This window comes from Dysidea avara, chromosome 14 (genome assembly GCF_963678975.1).
Source record: "Dysidea avara chromosome 14, odDysAvar1.4, whole genome shotgun sequence".
Lineage (NCBI taxonomy): Eukaryota > Metazoa > Porifera > Demospongiae > Dictyoceratida > Dysideidae > Dysidea > Dysidea avara.
This window is the reverse complement of record NC_089285.1, coordinates 7,659,447-7,684,362: the sequence shown is the minus strand read 5'-3', so window position 1 is coordinate 7,684,362 and position 24,916 is coordinate 7,659,447. Positions and strand designations below refer to the sequence as shown.

The window sequence follows — 24,916 nt, the reverse complement described above, 5'->3', positions numbered from 1 at the left end:
AGTTAGCAAATGACATCCTCTGGTCAGTTTGTCCACGCCCGCTTTCCTCTTCTTCCATCAGATCCAAGATCAGATCACTCACTCCATCTCTTGTTATTTCATTAATCACACGTGCGCACAACTAGCTGCCGACGCGCTCGATCACGCGAGGTCTTTGCTATAGTCCTCGCGTGATCGAGGTTGGATAGAGTGCGTGAACAGCTGGTGATTTGTCATGGGCATCTCGGTCGAAATCTCGGGGCATCTTACTTAGTGGGGAATGAATGGTTCTGCACGTGGAAGAACGCGTAAGTGCGTAAGTGATAATGTACATACTTTATACATGGTCTACGTTCAGGCAAAAAAGGTGGACGAAGGTAACCCTGGCGGAAGTTGGCTCTCCTGTATGCCGAGGAGAGGTTTGGCGTGAATATTAACAAAGTAACGTCTAGTGTCATGGCTGTATGTGTAATTAGTAGTGGTGTGGCTACACGCGTATTTTTACAACATCTTGCGTAGTAAAAATGTTGCACGCGCATGAGTCAGTGTTGCTTGTTACTTCATGTAGTTTACTCTGTTCTGGTTCTTCTACAGGGTAATTAAAAAACAGTAGTACACTGACTGGTATGCTGTAAACTGTCACAGCTATCTTGTGTAAAAAACCATGTATTTTAAACAATCAACAATGGTCACATAATGGTGTATTGTGCATGTGGTGTATAGACCCTTTGCAGGTGAGCTGCTGCCATAGCAACATCCGCCGTCTTGGAGTACAAACCATTTTGTAACCCTTATGGATAGGAGAGAGCATAGGGGCCAACCTTTGCCATAGAATGCAGTTCTACTTCCTGGATATTGTTACTCTTATAGAAGCCAACGCTATCAGGGTTGCAAAAACAGGTTGTACTCCAAGATGGTGGTTGTTGCTATGGCAGTAGCTCACTTGCAAAGGGTCTATAAGTATGTATATGAGTGCGGGTGTGTGTGTGATATGTGCTGTGCTGTGCTGTGCTGTGCTGTGCTGTGCTGTGCTGTGCTGTGCTGTGCTGTGCTGTGCTGTGCTGTGCTGTGCTGTGCATGAGGTGTTACTATAAATAGAACATGGTTTTGTGCCTGTGTGCATCTGCTGTTTACTTGGTTAAGTAAATTACAAGGAAGAGGTAGACCATTCCCATGCCACCAAGTGGCTCACCCACAAAGTGTGGCTAATTTGAGGTGTTAAATCAGTAGTGACCACTGATGAATTTTGTTGCCAGAAAATTGTGGAATGTGTAGGGGGGCTATACAATGGCCACTGCCTATTGTTACAACTTGGAGCATTGTTCAATTGTCAACTGCTGGTGCTATTCTTTTTTGCTTCTGCGTGTGAAAGAAATTTTTTTATGAAACAGCAACATCTTGTTTAGACCACTATAATGCAGCAGTGTGCTAGCCTGGAAAATGGCATAAAGCAGGGCTCTGTTAACAGGTGGTTAGGAAGAAAGACAGTGGCGAATTTGCACTGTTGTGTTCTAGGGATGGTTTATAGTTTATATTATACCAGCCATTAATATCTCTTATTGTGATGTGGTCAATACCTGTAAGTAATCATGTGCTCTTTCTGCTATGAAGTGTTGAATTGTTCTATTCAATATAATGTTTCTTTTATCCATTTATGTTTTATTTTAATATAATATCTAGTGGACACACATTGATTATAGAAAACCGAACCAAGTCGTGCTGGCACAGCAGTTTTATGAGGGTTGGCCCGGTTTGGTTCTGTTCAGTTCGGTGGGTGTTTATACTGTAGTGAAAACCGAGCCAGCACGTGATATGCAGCAAGTATAAACGCAGTATGAGAAAAAGGCATGTGATTTAATTTACTGCTATGCTCAACTGTACTACAATGCACACACTTGCCATTTCATTATGATAACTCAAATTCTCTTAAATCTCTGCATCAATAAAAATGCTTCTACTTGTGCTGCATGTCCTCTTGTGTACTGTACAATTGTGCATATCACAGATCTCCCTCAGGAAAGTGCGAAGCTATGCATTCTTTATACCGTAAGAATAATAACTAGCTGGTTCTGGTTAGGTAAAAACAGTCAACCCGGGGAGCAATGACCAGGGGACCTGTGGATATCCTGATTGCACCAGCCAAACCTCCATCTAGAGAAGAACTATGCTGACTTAGTGGCAATGCTATAAAAGCTCACATAAGAGTCCAAACCGCTGACAATTGTTGAAAATTTCATAGAAGAAATCAGCTGAAGGGCGAGACAATCGCACTATACCTAGCAGAATTAGACTTATGCAACATTATAACTTTCAACTGTACTTAGAGCAAGCTTTTTGCGGCCATCTGGTGTGCCACATTTGATACGGTAAAGACTACTAGCAGTAGACAATCTTACCTTAGCACAGCTCAAGTATGTATCATATCGGTAGTTGATACTGCAATTCTTACAGTGGAATGTGATCTTTGCCCAGGTATAGGGCCATTAGTTGTAAATATGGTGACCATTGTTGCTGCATGTTGTGTATGAAGGTTGGCATTGCAGTTCAGGTATTTCAAAATTGTTACGCAGTAGTTCCATATCCATTTTTGACAAGGGAATTAAATAACGTAAGTCATCTTTAGATACACGTACAGGTACTCGTAATTCATTGATCCGACGATACATTTCAGTTATGACCCCAGCACTTTGATAATGGTGGAGCTAAAAAATTGTTTACTGATTCTTTTAGTTTCTCTGTAGCCTTATTTGTAACCATAGCAAATAAGTTAAACATATGAATGTCGGACAAACATGTTTAATGCATACAACTTTTATAGTATTTTAAAATTCTAGCACAGTAGTAAAGTTACTTGAAAATTAACTTAATTCTAACCAAGAGTGCTAGCAGCAAAGAGCAAGAGCTGTTTAAGACACAGAAATGCAAAATCCGCAGTAAACATATGTAGTCAAGGTATGCAGATCCCACACACAGGGAGTTGAAGGTAGGGCACCACAGCTAGACACTAGGACTTGGGGGATGAATTTGGAATGTTTGCCATAAACCACTAATGGAATTATGGTTAACTTAGCTGCACAGGAAACTACAGACGATTGCGCGATCTTTGCAACAAACCGTCAAGCGAAAACCGAAAACGTGATCCATTTGTTTTGAAAAGTTGCCTAATTACGTAGCAAGCTCACGTTTCCATTGAATTCCTGTGTTGCTTAGCTTCCGAAATCGTCTGTACTATGTCTATGCAGAGTTGGACACAGGATCACAAGGCAAAATTCCCAAACCTGAAACTCCACAAATTTGAAGTCCTATTAAAAACTTACACAGGAGAACCAATAAGAGTATATGGTGAGGCAGAAGTTCAAGTCAACTACAATCATCAAGTTACCTTTTGTGGTAGTAGAAGGAAATGACCCACCAGTACCTGGCTTCAGAGTATCATGTAGAGATCAAAGCTCTTTCCACAGGCTTAGAGTCACTATGGGACCAACACTGTTCCCTTTTTACAGGTGAACTAGGCATGATGAAAAATGTCGCATCAAAATTGTCAGTCAAACCAGACGCATAACTTAAATTCTGTAGAACCAGATTAGCCCCGTATATGCTAAGTGTGTCTATTGAGAGCTTACAGAAATTAGGCATGCTTGAAAACGCCAACTATAGTGATTGGGTATCTCCCATTGTTCCAGTACGATTGAGTAGTGACTTCAAAGTCCCCGTATATCCGTAGACTAGCACCAAAGCCTAAATGTTTGTTTATAATGTTGGCTGGTGAGCATTTTGTGACTATGGAAAATTTTTACCAGCTTTAATCCACAACCACCTACCCACCCACTCAAAAAGAAACAGCAAAGTATTAATGAGAGTATGTTTTAAAATCTTGCATTCCATTGACTTAAATCTATTTAGTTTGTAAAGCTTAACTGCTGGTACTATAGTGCAGGAAGTCATAAACTTCCACAATTGCACATAATTTTAAAATTACATAAAATTCACATAGTATGCAACACCCACTTGGTATTACAACCCAACATTATAAATAGATTTGTTATGATAGCATTTAATTATGAAGCCAAAGAAACGTGAATGGTGTATGTTGTATGGCTTTCAAGTAAAAGTAAGGGATTTTACTTAAATAGAAACTCCAGTTTCATACTCAATCATAAAGCTTTGAAAATTTATACACAGCATCACACTAACAATAGCTAAAAAACTGTTTACTGGATTTTTGAATTTTTGCTTTATTCGGAAGTTATAGGCAATCAATTGTTTTTACATGCATACGTTCAAAGAGAAATTCAAGGTTACATGAATAATCAATTAAGCTGAAAATAAATATTTACAAAATACATAAAAGTACCTTAAAAATTGTTTACCGGATTTTTGAATTTCTTCTCAGAAGAAAAGTTATTCACCAGTACATTCGGTCACTTTACGATGAGTTTTGTATTTTTTAAAAGATTTTGCATCTCTTTGCCTAATGTGTTTCCTTGTCTGTATGCCCTGTGGTACTCTCTAATTTTTCTAAAATACTTTCTGATCAGTTCTGTGCTAACAGAGTCCAAAGCTTCATCAATTATTTTCTCCAAGTTAATAAAGCTGTAATCACAATGACTCCGAGTATATTGTTTTGCACGACACCACACACGCTCTATTGGATTGACCTCACAGTGAAATTTGGGGATAAACATTACTCTATGACTTTTGCTCAAAATCAGCTCCTCCACTCTAGTTTTTTGATACTTAAAATCCCTCATTTCTTCAACTATTTTAATCATTTGTTCTTTTTTCATACCAGTAGTATTGTAACACCGATCTTGCAGCAAACTCTTTAGCCTTTTTTGAAGTCCTTCATCTGTTACCATTGATTTTTCCTCTCCATCCCACATTGTGCTTCTCATAAATGGCTGTTTTCCCCCATCTGAAACATTCATTCTACTTGCAATACATCAGCATATGCACAGTGTCCAGAACTCTGATCAAAAAGGAACAGCAGTGTGTTCTGGCTGTTAGGGTATTTGAATTCTGCTATTTTCATTGCCACTTTAACCTGCTGTATAAACAAATCATTGTTCCAATATCCATCCCCCTGTGCACCAAATTTAAACACAACACGAGCCTGAGCTGGAAGATTAGGCATTGATAATTTGGCTAACTCGTGTTCTTCTGGAGCCAACTTCAAATATCCTCCATGCTCTTCAATGAAATCACTTATCATCAGGCCACGACCTTGGCTCTTAGGGCGCAGAATTTGTTTATCTCCTTCCGCCCACTGCCATGTTTGTCCTTCATTTGCATGGAAACTGGACTCATCATGGTAAATAGTGACCAATCTCTTTTCAAAGGTATCCTTTCCAATAACCTCCTCTGTTTGACCAGTAACACAGACTGGTGGAGGCATGTGGGTTGCCTCAAGGCCTTCAATTTTGCGAAGATAAATTCTTCGGTACTCTACAACATCCTCCCTTTCATGTCCATCATAATACAATCCCTTTTTATTTAATTGAGGAGTAAATCCCAGATCATGCAACCATTTTCTAGCTGTGCGAGGAGTAATGGAACGTGAAAATCCTGGAGGCAGAACACTATTTGGCAGTAAGTCTGAATTTACCCAATTGGCAAATGTTGCAGCTGTCATGTTTGGCTGTGCTTTGTCATAAGCCCTTTCATGTAGCCAAGACAAGGCCTTTTTCCTGCAAATTTCATCATCCAATACATATGGACGAGAGTGCTTGCCTCTTAATGATTCCTCAAATTCTCCTTTATTACTGTAAAAATCTGTATGCCAAGAACGGATGCTGCTTTCACTATACCCTACAATACGTCCAGCTTCGGAAGCTGCAGCCACATCAGTAAGACAAAATCGTGTTCTGAATGTATCCATCAAGATAAGTGCTAGGATTTTAATAGTATACTTACTCTGACAGTTCACCCACACCTTGTAAAATTCTTCTGGTTCAAATTCTTCAAACTCGATAGAATCATCATCATCATCAGATGGTTCTTCCACTCTTGGCAAATCAACAGATTCATTTAAATCATTCGCTTCAGGTGTATATTCTACATCATCTTCAAGTCTCTCAAGCTTACTACATCTGGCTAAAGCCATTCTTTCACTAAACATACGTTTACGTCTCCAAGAAGGACCAGCATTATCCATTTCGTAACAAGCTAATAATAATCTTCAATACTGTATATATTTTCAGATACAAAAGTGCTTTATATACTAGCAATAATAGGAAGCTGGTGCTGAGCTAAGGATGCCAAGACAGGACAAGAAATCTCCATACAAGCTAAAATATTAGAAAGGGGAACCATACTACTATTGGAGATCTCACAGTGATGCTGCAACTGGAACTGTTGCTACATAAGTGCTAAGGATGCCAAGACAGGAAATTAAATGCAAGAAATTTCCATGCAAGGTAAAATAAGAAAGGGGAACTATACTGATCTCACAGTGATGCTGCAGCTGGAACTATTACTACATATTTACATCCTGAATCTTTTATGTAAAACTGTGGTTTAATTAATTAGTTGCAGCAAAACTAGTATTGTCAAAATTGTTCGGCTAGTTCACAAGATAGTTATAATAGCCAATAGCATGCTGCTTAAACTTTTGATTAGCTAGATAGCTAACATTCTGAATATGCTATGGCATTGCAAGTGATGGTACAATATCAATTAAATTATTACTCGACAAAACACCAGTTGACAAAACTGAAAATAGCTAGCTAGTCATTAAATTGGTTAGCTTGCAAATGACTTCAACACTCTGTAGTTAGAACTTAAAACCTCCTATACCATTGTAAACATATTGAGTAAACTCTATATAAGTAAAATCTAATAGTATGAAGGTTAAAACAAAGAGATATACAATCACGGTGTGCTTTATATAGAAAACCAGACTTGATGCATAAAACAATATTTGTGTGTGCCAACTAACCTTTATTACTGTATGAACAACCCAAAGAAATGATTTATAACTATCAAAAGTATCCACAAGCAAGCTTTCCAACATGTTGTTTTAGGTTTCCATGGCAACTGATGATGTAATTTTCCGCTTGCGCCAAAACGTATATTCATTAGTACCACCTTATGTAAAAAAATTTGCTGATTTCAATGTTGACATTCTTTTCTAAATCCAATTAAGTACCCAAAAGTTATGAATACTAGTTCATATGGAAGTTTATGACTTCCTGCACTATATGTGATTTATTTACTAGGACCGGGTCACATACAACCAACCACAAGCACCAACATTGCAACCTACCCATTGGGCATGTATAAACAGTGTCATAGCCACCACTCAGAGCAATGTGTGTGCTAGTGGGAATGATAGATATGCATATGTACATGGGTAAGGGAGTTTAACTGGCATCAGAAAATCACAATGCTAAAACACAGCTTGCACCAAAACCAAGCTCCCACTTGGTGCACAGTACTTTGTATCATAATAGTCCATAATTTTTAATAGCTTGTAAAGAAAGCTTTTCATTTCAAATTGTGTTTCATCCTATGGTTTCTTTTTATAGCTCTCCACTATGATTATTTGTTGTACAGTTGGTAAGTATCATCATACAAGCTATACCTGTATTTCTATGGCTTCTTGTAGCGTAGAATTTAGTGATGTTTCATAGCAAATACGTGTCACAAAAAAACGTACAATAATTACTGCCAGTCAGCCATACTTGAAAGCAGAGGACAAAGGCTAGAGTCATTCTCAATGGTGAAGCAGAGAATGGGGCATACTCTCTAGGCTAGTCAATTGGATAGCCGTGGTCTGAGCAAAAAATTTGTGACTAGTCTTCCGAAGATCAATAAATGCGCTCATCTATATTAGACCTAGTTTTAATGCTTGTTTCCAACCTTATCCTCGGTGATATTTGTTGTTGGTAGCTCACGGTTACAAACCGAGTGTATTCACACCTTAGGGTCTCATCAAAACCCTCCTACAAGCATGGCCTACCAGCAGTAGCCGGCTGCCAAGCATTATTGGCGCAATGTAAGCTTTGTCAAGTAAACCACTGTTTCCCAGCTAATGGAACAACCACAGCATAAGTCGGTAGTAAGCTGCTGAAAGAAGCTTTGTTGGGGGTGATTGCTTTCGAGAGCAAACCATTATGGGGCCTTGAAGTTCAAGGTTTTTTTTTGTCGTGGTAAACAAAACCACCACGGACTGGGACAGGACCATGCACTGTGGTTGACACCACATGCTTTCGCAGATGTGCAAGGAATTGTGCTATGTGCAGAGAATGTAAGGATGTCAGATAGGTTGTAGAAAATATTCCTTTACAGTACTTGAGCAAGCATTATACATAGAAAATTATGCACCTAATACTGACCGTGCATCATTGATAAAACCTCAATAAATTCAGACCAGGTCCGGGCATGATGAACGATTATTTTTGTTCAGTATAACACTTCAGTATAAGAGGTTTCCTACCAGAAAAAACTGTTCCATTTTGGCAGCAAAATAGCTTCCATTACTTAAGTACGTGGCTGTGGGTTTATACAAGGAATGCAATTGTGGTCTTTTCGTTATGTTGACAGTGTGATGCACATCTACAAGATAAGGAAAATGTGGCAATTTTATAGAATATGGAAAACCATATGTGGCTTTGGAAATAATACAGTTGCAGGTTATAGTGTACCTTTAATCCAGCCAATGAAAACTTTATAGTGCATGAGGCAAGACAGATACGAGCAATGTTGAGTAGTCAGACAGTGATTGCCGTTAAGTGAGCATATTCTGGGCCATGCTCAGCATACAGATGTCAGCACTTTTGTAGGTTTGCTTTTTTTAGAGTATCAAGTGATTTGTCACCCAGGACTGTGCTTGATGTCTATTACATATCTACAATTTTTATATACACATATTGCCATATAGCTGGCCAGAAATCAGACACTCGAGGGTACAGAGGTAACTTGTAAGTGTTGATATCTGGGACTATATAAGACAATGTCTATTCAGGCTGTTATAAAATAAACAACCAATGTGGTAATTGATGCATAAACTTATAAAAGTGCATTGAGCAGCTTCCTTAATAGACAACTACAGAAGAAAGTGAGTAAAGCTATTTGTATGCAATGCTACATTCTGTATCCTATCACAAAAATTATTAACTGATCATGAACAGGTAAAGCATCTATATAGCTGATGCCTGACTATCTTTGAACACACATGCATGGTTCAGGTATTGAGTACCTGGTCCACTGGTAAGGGTATCCTGTGGAGGACATATCATGGTAACCCATGGGTGAGACTAGGGCTAACATAAGAGTCTGGACTAATCCAATAATGAAACTTAAGTTATTTTTACAGGGAATACCATTGTTTGAATGATGTTCTCTGGTCCTCATTTATCTTTTACTTACTTACTGTCAACACCCTGGGCTAATGAAACATTTCAGATACTAACTCATATCAAAGCATGTAGCCACATACGTATTACCACAAATCATCTTTTTAAAACACCACATACCACAAAGGACTTTTAACGTACCTCCCCTTCTAAAAACACTTAGTACACGTGACACAAATTCCGTAAGAAATTTATTGCTCTTTTATCAAAAAGTTAAACATCACCTCAATTGGAGGGTCTTAGGCACTGCACTGACCCACAAATATCGGCTAATTGGAAAATGTACTTCCAAGCAACATTTACTGTAGACCAAAAGGAGATAACTTACTTTATGTGCACATCAGTGTCTAGCTTTTCCCACTACTGAGGAAAATTCAAAACCTTCTTCCTTCAACTTCTCTAGCCTAATGGTAAAAGACTCTCCACAGCTAACAACCATAGGTCTTTGAAGCTTGTTTGGCTCACGTCTGCTGTGCTTCATGTCATAGGATATTGCCCCATTTATTAGGTTTCTTGTAAGCCTACTGTATCTGTAATCCTCAACATCAAATGAAGCTCATCAGGCACCATATTGTCCAGCTTAAAATTTACCAATGGCTTGGCAATCAATCCAAGCCTCAGTTGCCTTTCCTCTGGATCATCAATGTCATTAGATAATAGGACATCTATTGTTCTTCTTTTATAATGTGTCTACCATAACCAGAATGGGGATATATGTTACATAATATCTTTGGAACTGTACCAGTCTTTTTGGTGCATGTTGCACCACACGCATGCATAAATTAAATGCGCCTTGTTCAACCCCAACAACAGAAGCATCATCTGTGCAAGTATGTATTAGTTCAAAGAGTACTTCATAAAACAGTAGTTTATCTTGTCAAATGTTTTGCTGTTAGCTGTGATCACAGGGTTATCTGTTTGCCAGTAGATGTCCAGCCGAGGCAAGCGGATAATGCCCATCAATATGAGGAGACCAAGAATTACCTTCATTTCCTCTACTGTGACATTTTCCCATGGCCGAGCATGTGGCTTGCTGAAAGGGTCAGGAAAGTTAGCTTCTGTATATTGGTTTGTTTCATTGACCAGCAAGTCTCATACTTCAGGTGTGAAGATCCACCTGGTGGAAATGGAAGGGTAGAACCAGGTGTTTTTGTAAGTATAGGAGTAAGAAGATGGCTCCTGTTTCTGCCAGTTATTAGTGACAGTATCCAGACTAGTGGGGCCTGTAGCTGTAGGCGGTGCTCTACCACCACCTTCATGGCCTCCTTGTCCACGTCCTCCATGACCAGGTACAATAACTAGTTTGTTACTTCTTGGCCCACTGTGCTCTCCTTCATTGACTGTGCCAAGCGATGCTGCCAGTAGCTCAGTGCGTTTGCAATCATCTTCAGCCTCACCAAGGGCCACCATCATCAGATCAGCTCGCCACAAAATTGGATCCCCTATGTAGCCATAAATATTGTCAGTGCCATCATCATTACTGTCTTCATCATCATCTAGCTCAAAGTCATCGTCAAACACTGGCTGGATTAAATCCTCAGCTAAAACTCTTGAATTCAAAATACCATTACGTATTACTCCCACAAAATGAATGACTTTGTGAGAAGGGCCCTTTTATCATAATCCCCGGGGGTCTATGAGCGTGAACTCCAGCTATTTTGACAATGAAAACATTAATAGTGCATGAGGTCAGACAGATACAAGCAATGTTGAGTAGTCAGACAGTGATTGCGGTTAAGTGAGCATTATTCTGGGCCATGCTCAGCATGCTAATGTCAGCACTTGTAGGTTTGCTTTTGGAGTGTCGAGTGATTTGTCACTCAGCACGGTGCTTGATGTCTAATACATATCTACAATTTTTATGTACATATATTGCCATATAGCTGGCCAGAAATTAGACACTCGAGGGTACAGAGGTAACCCTTAAAAATATTGATACCTGGGACTATATAAGACAATGTCTATTCAGGCTACTTATAAAAGTGCATTGAGCAGCTTCCTTAATAGACAACTACAGAAGAACTTGCACCTCTTGCACATAAGCAATAAAATTTCTTGAAGTGTCATTTTGATTTTAAAAAAATGAGTCAAACTTGGTGAAATGCATACATACTCAAAGGCATATTTTTGTTCAGTATAACAGTTCAGTATAAGAGGTTTCCTACCAGAAAACTTCCATTTTGGCAGCAAAATAACTTCCATTACTTGCGTGCATGGCTGTGGGTTTATACAGGGAATACAACCACCTGAGGTACCTGGTGGCAAGGTACCAATGGGTACAAGTACAGCTAATAGTGGACCTCCTGCACTGCTGACTGCAGTACTGGCTAGTAGCTCTGGCATGGTAGGTGGCACAACCATGCTCACAATGGTAGATCTTGGAGAGGCTGCACTGGTACTTGTAAGTGGTGGTGCAGTACCAGTTGCAGGTGATCCTCTCATGGTACCAGCAAAGGATATTCCTGGTAATGCTGTCGGTGGTGTCCTAGGGATCTCTCTCGTAGGTATAAAACAATCTGGAAGACAGCATTTGCCAGCTCTGGTTGATGTTATAAACTGGGCTGGCAGGCTCGAGATGGTGGCTAGACCTCAAGCTGGACTACTGCTTCTTCCTAAGTCATCTGTGGTGCTACTGCTTGTCATTGTAGCTGCCAATGAAGCTTGAATGAATTTACTATAGTAAACTTTCTTTCCAACGTGAAACTTTATACAATTGAAACTTCATGTTTACAATGTTAAAAATTATAATATAGCATAGAACGACTCTGTGAAGTTTCGGCGATTAGCATGTGAGGTCACCGTAAAGAGTCTGTGATGTTTCTGTGATGTGAATGGGAGGTCACCGCGAGGGCTATGAAGTTTAGATTATGTGAATGGGAGGTTACTGTGGGAACTCTGTGAAGTTTTGGTGATTAGAATGTGAGGTCACCGTGAGATAATGTTCATTAAATTAATACCTTATTTATGATGATTTATACAATCATTGAATTTCATTATAGTGTAAACACTACCTACTTCTTACCTATTGGTGACTATGCATAGAATTTTATTATACTTGCATCTGATTTGTACTGGTGCTCTGTTTCTCAGAATAATTTCATACAATAATTGTTCATCTGTGTAATGCTATGTGGGATGAAACCTTTAGCAAAGAGACCATAAGATTCTTTGTTACTGATACTTGCCTGATCGGCTAATTGGAAAATGCACTTCCAAGCAACATTTACTGCAGACCAAAATGAGATAACTTTATGCACACAATTTCAATCCCGAGAACTCACCAGGAACTACAGCTTTATCTTGATGCAATGTTGTGCAAGTCAGCACTTGACTATGTATATGGTAGTTAGTATTGTGCATTTTAAATAGTTCAGCATGCATAGATTTTTTTTTTGGAATAATGTCACCATTGCCAATTCTTACTTGTACTATATATTATCTATGCTGTAACAAGGCTATGGCCTGTGACATTGCTATATAGAAATAATATAGGCATTTCCAATCCATATTTCGTGTGTTATCTATGGTACTAACCCGACCGGCTGTTGTTCCGCTTTGGAAGCTTCTTGTCTTTCCTGTAGTCATCTATGGTAGGGAAGACCTCCTTGTCAAGCCATTTGTGTATGGTATCCATCAGTTGAGCTAAACTTGTTGGTGGTGCTGGTGCTATAGAATCAACAGTATCACATATCATATACAGTACATATTAGATTTTAGTTTTTGTTCTGTATTTAATTATTATTTTAGGGGTTCCTACCAGAGCCTGGTATCTAACAATTATATTTCCACAAGTAAATTTGACTACAAAAAAAATCCCACTTATGGTTACTAAAACTAAGAAACAGATCTGCATACATATTTACTAAAACTACTGTAAAAATTCAAAATGATTCGTCGCTACCTAAATGTATATGTAATCTTTGGTGCTAATAAGCAGATATCACATATGGATTGAAAATGTATATTAAGATATTTGCCTCCCTTGTTACAGGCAACGTCTCAGTGATTGATGATTTTTGTGTAACATCTCAGTACTGATCTTGTCTCTATTACTAATGTAGTCCTTTATCTTTCAATTGCCTCCTGCTGTTTGAACACTTATCGTTTATGTGATCCACCAATATTGTCCTTGCTGAGCCTTTGTATGTATTCTGGATAAATGCTATATAGTAACCGTAATGATAAGCATTAACTGGCACTATAGCAACACAGCTATTATGTCATGGTCCAAAGCTGGGTTGACTCCTTGGCCACTACAACTGTGCATTGCTAGTGTGTATCATGACTGAAGAAAATTGGCATCAGGTTTTGTATCAATCTAGTAGTAGAGTTGCTAGAAGCAATTAACTGCTTAGTCCATAACTGCTTAACTGCTCTTAGCAATGGAAGATGTTGACTGCAAAATTTACCACTTCCCTCCAAACAAATCCTTTTAAAGTGTTGAATTTTATTTCTTCAGGTGGTAATTCCCGCTCCTTATCAAATCTGTGTGTGATATAATTATGTAATACATAACTGGTACTGTACTGTATTGATGAATTTACTTAGTGAAGTCTTGTTAAGCATTGTATGCCTACATAGAGTACAATAAGTCAATAATAGCTAAATGAAATGCAGCTAAACTAGTAAACCAGAATCACATTGTACCACTTTTTATACCTGAAAAATGTACTTGTCATCTCGGGATTCTACACCAAAGGCAAACGTAGTCTGTTTGAAGATGTACCTTAAAAACCCATAATTCTCTGGCATAGTCCTGGGTATCAACTCTTGTAAAGGTCACTGAATTGTGTGACCTTGAGAGTTGATGTCTGGTTAGCTGTGCCAATGTAAAGTTGGTATCTAGCATTGTCTCCGGTAAACATTGATTAAGATCTATTTAAGAATTGCTCTTTGTAATCAAAATTTCATTAAAGATCACACACATAGGATAAGAGTAAAGTTTGAGGTATAACTAGTGTGTTTTCTAAGTTCAAGGTTTTGGACTATTCATAGTAAAACTAACAAGTGAATTCTATATTGAGAGTTGGGTTGTTTGGCCCATCTTTCATTACATCAGTTTAGTAGGTAGTAAAAGTAAGCAAACAAAAGAACTGGTTGTGGTCCTAGTGTTCACCATCAGAGTCATTCACACACTGAGTGATTTTGAGGGTGACAACTAGCCCACCACAGTCAGTAGACTAACACCGTCACATGTGTCACTAACATAGTCACATGTGAACTTGAATTCTCTAAATTGCGATTTTTTTTGTATAGCTGAAATCTGTTCAGGGTGTCATCCAATGTTTTTGATTTTTAAGGGGTCCAGTGACTGGCTGCATCTGTTTACAATTAAGATATTAATTAATATAACACAATATTTGCCCTGTAGAGTTTACCTTGCACATAAGTCCATACAGTGTATCTTGCAACACTTCTCTATGCAATGTTTCATAGTTCGACACATCTGAGGATTTTCGAGTCAACCTGATGACATAATTATGTATTTGACCAAAACAGGCTTTACTGCAAATAGTGTTGCAGACCTGCCTAATGCGTTACATGAAAATAAATCTGAATTTTCCATCCTGTGTTAGAATAACTATCCATTTCTAAACAGTGTCATAGCTGTACAATATTTCATCCTGTTGTGGACCCTTACAGATATGCATAATTTTAACTACTGTACGTACTCATAACAATCAAAATTGCACTGCACTTCACTTTAGACTAGCTATTACACTCAATACTCATGTTTACACTTTCTTTTGTATTTTACTATGAAAAATGCTGAAAAATTGAGTACAATTACTATAGTGAAGTGTAAATGTTTTACTGCCCAGAAGGCTTGTACCTGATGAAAGCAAAGAGAAATGCAAGTGATGCAAAAGGCAAACGCCACTGTAATTATTCCAGACATTCAGTGTGTTCCAAATCTGGATAACCGTATCTGTTAGATTTGATAAATCTCTAGTTAAGAGTTAATTTACATCCCTATGTTCTACGGCAGTGTCTATATTATATACAAGAAGATGGAAGTTACAATATTGTTTGTGCCAGAATACAAAATTAATTTGATTTTGCGCTTTGCATGGGAGGATCAAAGTTCTGATGGGTACTGTGTCCATATTGTCTACGTAACTGTACAGTAGATATGAGCACAGCTTGAATCAAGTAAACGTCGATTTCCTTCATGCAGGAGAGAAACAGAAAACAGCATTACAGGGTGTACATTGATAATATGGCACTTGTATGTAGTTGAAAGACGAACAGTTTTAAACATTTAGATAGTTCACTTGTCTGCATAATGCTGGGTGAATCCCCGCAGCCTTTAGGAGGCAAAACGGTCAGCCGGTTTCAGCTGGATACTCTCCTACTGAGCCTTGCCAAATGCCTCTCAAACTTGGGGAGTAGCTTCCTGGGCTGAAGCGTCCTGCTCACTACTGCCAACTTCCATTGCTAAACACTCATCACCATTGCATGTGGAATCTTCATTCACTGTCGACCGAAGACACAACAGTCTTGTGCATAACACCGTTTCACTAGTGGTGAGTTCTGGTAACTCTTCCCACAACAGCTGTCTTATTTTTGCCAATTGATTCCAGCCAGAATTAATTCTCCTATGCACACATTCACATCCTAGAGGATGTTCATATGTTATCACTTCTTTCTCTTTATTGTGTCCACTACTGGTGTTGCATTAGAGCATTAAGTTGAGTGTTATTAGTGATCCTGCTTCCGGTAGACAACATTTATATTCATCTTTAAATGTCATTTTCAATTTTGTTATTGCAGAGTGTGACAACTTCCTGACCTTTGCAAGCTCACACCCCATGTCACAGAATCCTGCACAGATGAAAGTAGCAATCTGTAAAATGCATGAATTGTAATACTTCAACGATTTCACTGCTTCATAGACACCTAGCATGCTGCAACCAAAGTCTTTGGCACTAGTTTGTACTTTCGGCAAAGTAAAATTTCGTTCTTCAGCCGTCTGATCAATGGTCCCGGTTGCTTTCCCAAGATGGAACACATACCAATATTTCATACCTATCTGGTTCTTTAGTCTTCGATAGGAGATAGCATGCAGAATACATGAATAGTTAGCTTTTTTATAGTTATGGCAAGTGTGCACATGGGAACTCCATAAATTCTAATTCTCGGCTAATAAATGTTTAACACAAAAGTATTAGCTACAGTGCTATCCGGCTCTAAAAACCTGATCTGTTAATTGTATGACTTGATGGATACTTACCACTAATTGTTAATTTATGAAGAACGATGCATATTTCTCTGGAACGCTTGCTGAATAACTGCCACCAAGAGTTTTGGATTTTTAAAAAAAACATAATTGTTTCTATGTTAAAATATTACAAATACATATAATTATTCACAATTATATACCGTTTTGTAGAAATGGCAGTTACTGCTGGTACAATAAAGAAATATTTGCTCTTCCAGTCAAGGTGATTGAAAACTCCACTGTTGTACTTGTGGTGTTATCTTTGGGATGAAATTAAGATAGGGTACACTAGGCTATCCTTTCCAGACCTCCTCCTATGTGATAGTAAACGACTTAAAAGTCTCTGCTAACACTTAGCTGATTCATTTCACTTTTAAAAATGGAGTTATAGATTATACATGCCTCATCCACGAAATCCTTTTTCTTTCATCTTCTCTGAGCAACACTACCGTATGGTACCTGTGGTGCATCTGCCAACCCACCTGTTTCCTGAGGAGATCCGCCCTAGGAATATGTACATTGCAATCAATACCATGCTGTATTTAGTAAAATGTTTCGTGGTGATAATAAACTATAATTATAGCTATACACTTTTGTTAAGTTTATGAAGAACGATGCATTTTTCTCTGGAACTCTTGCTGAATAACTGCCACCAAGAGTTTTGGATTTTTTTAAAAAACATAATTGTTTCTATGTTAAAATATTACAAATACATATAATTATTCACAATTATATACCGTTTTGTAGAAATGGCAGTTACTGCTGGTACAATAAAGAAATATTTGCTCTTCCAGTCAAGGTGATTGAAAACTCCACTGTTGTACTTGTGGTGTTATCTTTGGGATAAAATTAAGATAGGATACACTAGGCTATCCTTTCCAGACCTCCTCCTATGTGATAGTAAACGACTTAAAAGTCTCTGCTAACACTTAGCTGATTCATTTCACTTTTAAAAATGGAGTTATAGATTATACATGCCTCATCCACGAAATCCTTTTTCTTTCATCTTCTCTGAGCAACACTACCGTATGGTACCTGTGGTGCATCTGCCAACCCACCTGTTTCCTGAGGGTACAGAGGTAACCCTTCAAAATAACCCTTCAAAATATTGATATCTGGGACTATATAAGGCAATGTCTATTCAGGCTGTTATAAGATAAACAACCAATGTGGTAATTGATGCAAAAAAACTTATAAAAGTGCATTGAGCAGCTTCCTTAATAGACAACTACAGAAGAACTTGCACCTCTTGCACATTAGCAATAAAATGTCTTGAAGTGTCATTTTAATAATAAGAAAAATGAGTCGAACTTGTTGAAATGCGTACTCAAAGGCATATTTTTGTTCAGTATAACAATTCAGTATAAGAGGTTTCCTACCAGAAAACTTCCGTTTTGGCAGCAAAATAACTTCCATTACTTGCATGCATGGCTGTGGGTTTATACAGGGAATACAACCACCTGAGATACCTGGTGGTAAGGTACCAATGGGTACAAGTACAGCTAATAGTGGACCTCCTGCACTGCTGACTGCAGTACTGGCTACTAGCTCTGTCATGGTAGGTGGCACGACCATGCTCACAATGGTAGATCTTGGAGAGGCTACACTGGTACTTGTAGGTGGTGGTGCAGTACCAGCTGCAGGTGATCCTGTCATGGCACCAGCAAAAGATCTCCCTGGTAATGCTGTCGTTGGTGTCCTAGGGATCTCTCTCATAGGTATAAAACAATCTGGAAGATGGCATTTGCCAGCTCTGGTTGATGTTATAAACTGGGCTGGCAGGCTCGAGATGGTGGCTAGACCTCGAGCTGGACTACTGCTTCTTCCTAAGTCATCTGTGGTGCTACTGCTTGTCATTGTAGCTGCCAATGAAGCTTGAATGAACTTACTGTAATAAAATTTCTTTCAAAATGTGAAACTTTATACAATTGAAACTTCATGTTTACAAACAATGTTAAAAATTATAATATAGCACAGAACAACTCTGTGAAGTTTCGGCGATTAGCATGTGAGGTCACCGTAAAGAGTCTGTGATGTGAATGGGAGGTCACTGCGAGGACTATGAAGTTTAGATTATGTAAATGGGAGGTTACCATGGGAACTCTGTGAAGTTTTGGTGATTAGAATGTGAGGTTACTGTGAGATAATGTTCATTAACTTAACACCTTATTTATGATGATTTATATAATCATTGAATTTCATTATAGTGTAAACACTACCTATTTCTTACCTATTGGTGACTATGCATAGAATTTTATTATACTTGCATCTGATTTGTACAGGTATTCTGTTTCTCAGAATAATTTCATACAATAATTGTTTATCTGTGTAATGCTATGTGGGATGAAACCTTTAGCAAAGAGACCATAAGATTCTTTGTTACTGATACTTGCCTGATCGGCTAATTGGAAAATGCACTTCCAAGCAACATTTACTGCAGACCAAAATGAGATAACTTTATGCACACAATTTCAATCCCGAGAACTCACCAGGAACTACAGCTTTATCTTGATGCAATGTTGTGCAAGTCAGCACTTGACTATGTATATGGTAGTTAGTATTGTGCATTTTAAATAGTTCAGCATGCATAGATTTTTTTTTTGGAATAATGTCACCATTGCCAATTCTTACTTGTACTATATATTATCTATGCTGTAACAAGGCTATGGCCTGTGACATTGCTATATAGAAATAATATAGGCATTTCCAATCCATATTTCGTGTGTTATCTATGGTACTAACCCGACCGGCTGTTGTTCCGCTTTGGAAGCTTCTTGTCTTTCCTGTAGTCATCTATGGTAGGGAAGACCTCCTTGTCAAGCCATTTGTGTATGGTATCCATCAGTTGAGCTAAACTTGTTGGTGGTGCTGGTGCTATAGAATCAACAGTATCACATATCATATACAGTACATATTAGATTTTAGTTTTTGTTCTGTATTTAATTATTATTTTAGGGGTTCCTACCAGAGCCTGGTATCTAACAATTATATTTCCACAAGTAAATTTGACTACAAAAAAAATCCCACTTATGGTTACTAAAACTAAGAAACAGATCTGCATACATATTTACTAAAACTACTGTAAAAATTCAAAATGATTCGTCGCTACCTAAATGTATATGTAATCTTTGGTGCTAATAAGCAGATATCACATATGGATTGAAAATGTATATTAAGATATTTGCCTCCCTTGTTACAGGCAACGTCTCAGTGATTGATGATTTTTGTGTAACATCTCAGTACTGATCTTGTCTCTATTACTAATGTAGTCCTTTATCTTTCAATTGCCTCCTGCTGTTTGAACACTTATCGTTTATGTGATCCACCAATATTGTCCTTGCTGAGCCTTTGTATGTATTCTGGATAAATGCTATATAGTAACCGTAATGATAAGCATTAACTGGCACTATAGCAACACAGCTATTATGTCATGGTCCAAAGCTGGGTTGACTCCTTGGCCACTACAACTGTGCATTGCTAGTGTGTATCATGACTGAAGAAAATTGGCATCAGGTTTTGTATCAATCTAGTAGTAGAGTTGCTAGAAGCAATTAACTGCTTAGTCCATAACTGCTTAACTGCTCTTAGCAATGGAAGATGTTGACTGCAAAATTTACCACTTCCCTCCAAACAAATCCTTTTAAAGTGTTGAATTTTATTTCTTCAGGTGGTAATTCCCGCTCCTTATCAAATCTGTGTGTGATATAATTATGTAATACATAACTGGTACTGTACTGTATTGATGAATTTACTTAGTGAAGTCTTGTTAAGCATTGTATGCCTACATAGAGTACAATAAGTCAATAATAGCTAAATGAAATGCAGCTAAACTAGTAAACCAGAATCACATTGTACCACTTTTTATACCTGAAAAATGTACTTGTCATCTCGGGATTCTACACCAAAGGCAAACGTAGTCTGTTTGAAGATGTACCTTAAAAACCCATAATTCTCTGGCATAGTCCTGGGTATCAACTCTTGTAAAGGTCACTGAATTGTGTGACCTTGAGAGTTGATGTCTGGTTAGCTGTGCCAATGTAAAGTTGGTATCTAGCATTGTCTCCGGTAAACATTGATTAAGATCTATTTAAGAATTGCTCTTTGTAATCAAAATTTCATTAAAGATCACACACATAGGATAAGAGTAAAGTTTGAGGTATAACTAGTGTGTTTTCTAAGTTCAAGGTTTTGGACTATTCATAGTAAAACTAACAAGTGAATTCTATATTGAGAGTTGGGTTGTTTGGCCCATCTTTCATTACATCAGTTTAGTAGGTAGTAAAAGTAAGCAAACAAAAGAACTGGTTGTGGTCCTAGTGTTCACCATCAGAGTCATTCACACACTGAGTGATTTTGAGGGTGACAACTAGCCCACCACAGTCAGTAGACTAACACCGTCACATGTGTCACTAACATAGTCACATGTGAACTTGAATTCTCTAAATTGCGATTTTTTTTGTATAGCTGAAATCTGTTCAGGGTGTCATCCAATGTTTTTGATTTTTAAGGGGTCCAGTGACTGGCTGCATCTGTTTACAATTAAGATATTAATTAATATAACACAATATTTGCCCTGTAGAGTTTACCTTGCACATAAGTCCATACAGTGTATCTTGCAACACTTCTCTATGCAATGTTTCATAGTTCGACACATCTGAGGATTTTCGAGTCAACCTGATGACATAATTATGTATTTGACCAAAACAGGCTTTACTGCAAATAGTGTTGCAGACCTGCCTAATGCGTTACATGAAAATAAATCTGAATTTTCCATCCTGTGTTAGAATAACTATCCATTTCTAAACAGTGTCATAGCTGTACAATATTTCATCCTGTTGTGGACCCTTACAGATATGCATAATTTTAACTACTGTACGTACTCATAACAATCAAAATTGCACTGCACTTCACTTTAGACTAGCTATTACACTCAATACTCATGTTTACACTTTCTTTTGTATTTTACTATGAAAAATGCTGAAAAATTGAGTACAATTACTATAGTGAAGTGTAAATGTTTTACTGCCCAGAAGGCTTGTACCTGATGAAAGCAAAGAGAAATGCAAGTGATGCAAAAGGCAAACGCCACTGTAATTATTCCAGACATTCAGTGTGTTCCAAATCTGGATAACCGTATCTGTTAGATTTGATAAATCTCTAGTTAAGAGTTAATTTACATCCCTATGTTCTACGGCAGTGTCTATATTATATACAAGAAGATGGAAGTTACAATATTGTTTGTGCCAGAATACAAAATTAATTTGATTTTGCGCTTTGCATGGGAGGATCAAAGTTCTGATGGGTACTGTGTCCATATTGTCTACGTAACTGTACAGTAGATATGAGCACAGCTTGAATCAAGTAAACGTCGATTTCCTTCATGCAGGAGAGAAACAGAAAACAGCATTACAGGGTGTACATTGATAATATGGCACTTGTATGTAGTTGAAAGACGAACAGTTTTAAACATTTAGATAGTTCACTTGTCTGCATAATGCTGGGTGAATCCCCGCAGCCTTTAGGAGGCAAAACGGTCAGCCGGTTTCAGCTGGATACTCTCCTACTGAGCCTTGCCAAATGCCTCTCAAACTTGGGGAGTAGCTTCCTGGGCTGAAGCGTCCTGCTCACTACTGCCAACTTCCATTGCTAAACACTCATCACCATTGCATGTGGAATCTTCATTCACTGTCGACCGAAGACACAACAGTCTTGTGCATAACACCGTTTCACTAGTGGTGAGTTCTGGTAACTCTTCCCACAACAGCTGTCTTATTTTTGCCAATTGATTCCAGCCAGAATTAATTCTCCTATGCACACATTCACATCCTAGAGGATGTTCATATGTTATCACTTCTTTCTCTTTATTGTGTCCACTACTGGTGTTGCATTAGAGCATTAAGTTGAGTGTTATTAGTGATCCTGCTTCCGGTAGACAACATTTATATTCATCTTTAAATGTCATTTTCAATTTTGTTATTGCAGAGTGTGACAACTTCCTGACCTTTGCAAGCTCACACCCCATGTCACAGAATCCTGCACAGATGAAAGTAGCAATCTGTAAAATGCATGAATTGTAATACTTCAACGATTTCACTGCTTCATAGACACCTAGCATGCTGCAACCAAAGTCTTTGGCACTAGTTTGTACTTTCGGCAAAGTAAAATTTCGTTCTTCAGCCGTCTGATCAATGGTCCCGGTTGCTTTCCCAAGATGGAACACATACCAATATTTCATACCTATCTGGTTCTTTAGTCTTCGATAGGAGATAGCATGCAGAATACATGAATAGTTAGCTTTTTTATAGTTATGGCAAGTGTGCACATGGGAACTCCATAAATTCTAATTCTCGGCTAATAAATGTTTAACACAAAAGTATTAGCTACAGTGCTATCCGGCTCTAAAAACCTGATCTGTTAATTGTATGACTTGATGGATACTTACCACTAATTGTTAATTTATGAAGAACGATGCATATTTCTCTGGAACGCTTGCTGAATAACTGCCACCAAGAGTTTTGGATTTTTAAAAAAAACATAATTGTTTCTATGTTAAAATATTACAAATACATATAATTATTCACAATTATATACCGTTTTGTAGAAATGGCAGTTACTGCTGGTACAATAAAGAAATATTTGCTCTTCCAGTCAAGGTGATTGAAAACTCCACTGTTGTACTTGTGGTGTTATCTTTGGGATGAAATTAAGATAGGGTACACTAGGCTATCCTTTCCAGACCTCCTCCTATGTGATAGTAAACGACTTAAAAGTCTCTGCTAACACTTAGCTGATTCATTTCACTTTTAAAAATGGAGTTATAGATTATACATGCCTCATCCACGAAATCCTTTTTCTTTCATCTTCTCTGAGCAACACTACCGTATGGTACCTGTGGTGCATCTGCCAACCCACCTGTTTCCTGAGGAGATCCGCCCTAGGAATATGTACATTGCAATCAATACCATGCTGTATTTAGTAAAATGTTTCGTGGTGATAATAAACTATAATTATAGCTATACACTTTTGTTAAGTTTATGAAGAACGATGCATTTTTCTCTGGAACTCTTGCTGAATAACTGCCACCAAGAGTTTTGGATTTTTTTAAAAAACATAATTGTTTCTATGTTAAAATATTACAAATACATATAATTATTCACAATTATATACCGTTTTGTAGAAATGGCAGTTACTGCTGGTACAATAAAGAAATATTTGCTCTTCCAGTCAAGGTGATTGAAAACTCCACTGTTGTACTTGTGGTGTTATCTTTGGGATAAAATTAAGATAGGATACACTAGGCTATCCTTTCCAGACCTCCTCCTATGTGATAGTAAACGACTTAAAAGTCTCTGCTAACACTTAGCTGATTCATTTCACTTTTAAAAATGGAGTTATAGATTATACATGCCTCATCCACGAAATCCTTTTTCTTTCATCTTCTCTGAGCAACACTACCGTATGGTACCTGTGGTGCATCTGCCAACCCACCTGTTTCCTGAGGGTACAGAGGTAACCCTTCAAAATAACCCTTCAAAATATTGATATCTGGGACTATATAAGGCAATGTCTATTCAGGCTGTTATAAGATAAACAACCAATGTGGTAATTGATGCAAAAAAACTTATAAAAGTGCATTGAGCAGCTTCCTTAATAGACAACTACAGAAGAACTTGCACCTCTTGCACATTAGCAATAAAATGTCTTGAAGTGTCATTTTAATAATAAGAAAAATGAGTCGAACTTGTTGAAATGCGTACTCAAAGGCATATTTTTGTTCAGTATAACAATTCAGTATAAGAGGTTTCCTACCAGAAAACTTCCGTTTTGGCAGCAAAATAACTTCCATTACTTGCATGCATGGCTGTGGGTTTATACAGGGAATACAACCACCTGAGATACCTGGTGGTAAGGTACCAATGGGTACAAGTACAGCTAATAGTGGACCTCCTGCACTGCTGACTGCAGTACTGGCTACTAGCTCTGTCATGGTAGGTGGCACGACCATGCTCACAATGGTAGATCTTGGAGAGGCTACACTGGTACTTGTAGGTGGTGGTGCAGTACCAGCTGCAGGTGATCCTGTCATGGCACCAGCAAAAGATCTCCCTGGTAATGCTGTCGTTGGTGTCCTAGGGATCTCTCTCATAGGTATAAAACAATCTGGAAGATGGCATTTGCCAGCTCTGGTTGATGTTATAAACTGGGCTGGCAGGCTCGAGATGGTGGCTAGACCTCGAGCTGGACTACTGCTTCTTCCTAAGTCATCTGTGGTGCTACTGCTTGTCATTGTAGCTGCCAATGAAGCTTGAATGAACTTACTGTAATAAAATTTCTTTCAAAATGTGAAACTTTATACAAT

The 24,916-nt window shown here is 38.0% G+C and overlaps 2 protein-coding genes across 6 annotated transcripts in view; one reads left to right on the top strand and one right to left on the bottom strand.

The window, feature by feature from the left end:
• Nucleotides 1-140, bottom strand: part of LOC136244388 (52 kDa repressor of the inhibitor of the protein kinase-like) — a 46,793-nt gene extending 46,653 nt beyond the window's left edge. For 2 of the 4 annotated variants that reach the window (XM_066035962.1, XM_066035965.1), the window contains exon 1: nt 1-140. The gene's annotated coding sequence lies outside the window, so the exon portion shown is untranslated. The other 2 variants (XM_066035963.1, XM_066035964.1) reach the window with 2 other exon arrangements.
• The window catches only part of LOC136244391 (uncharacterized), a 52,412-nt gene continuing 27,626 nt past the window's right edge, over nt 131-24,916 (top strand). For both annotated transcript variants that reach the window (XM_066035970.1, XM_066035969.1), the window contains exons 1-2: nt 131-287; nt 338-420. The gene's annotated coding sequence lies outside the window, so the exon portion shown is untranslated. The remainder of the gene's footprint in view (nt 288-337; nt 421-24,916) is intronic.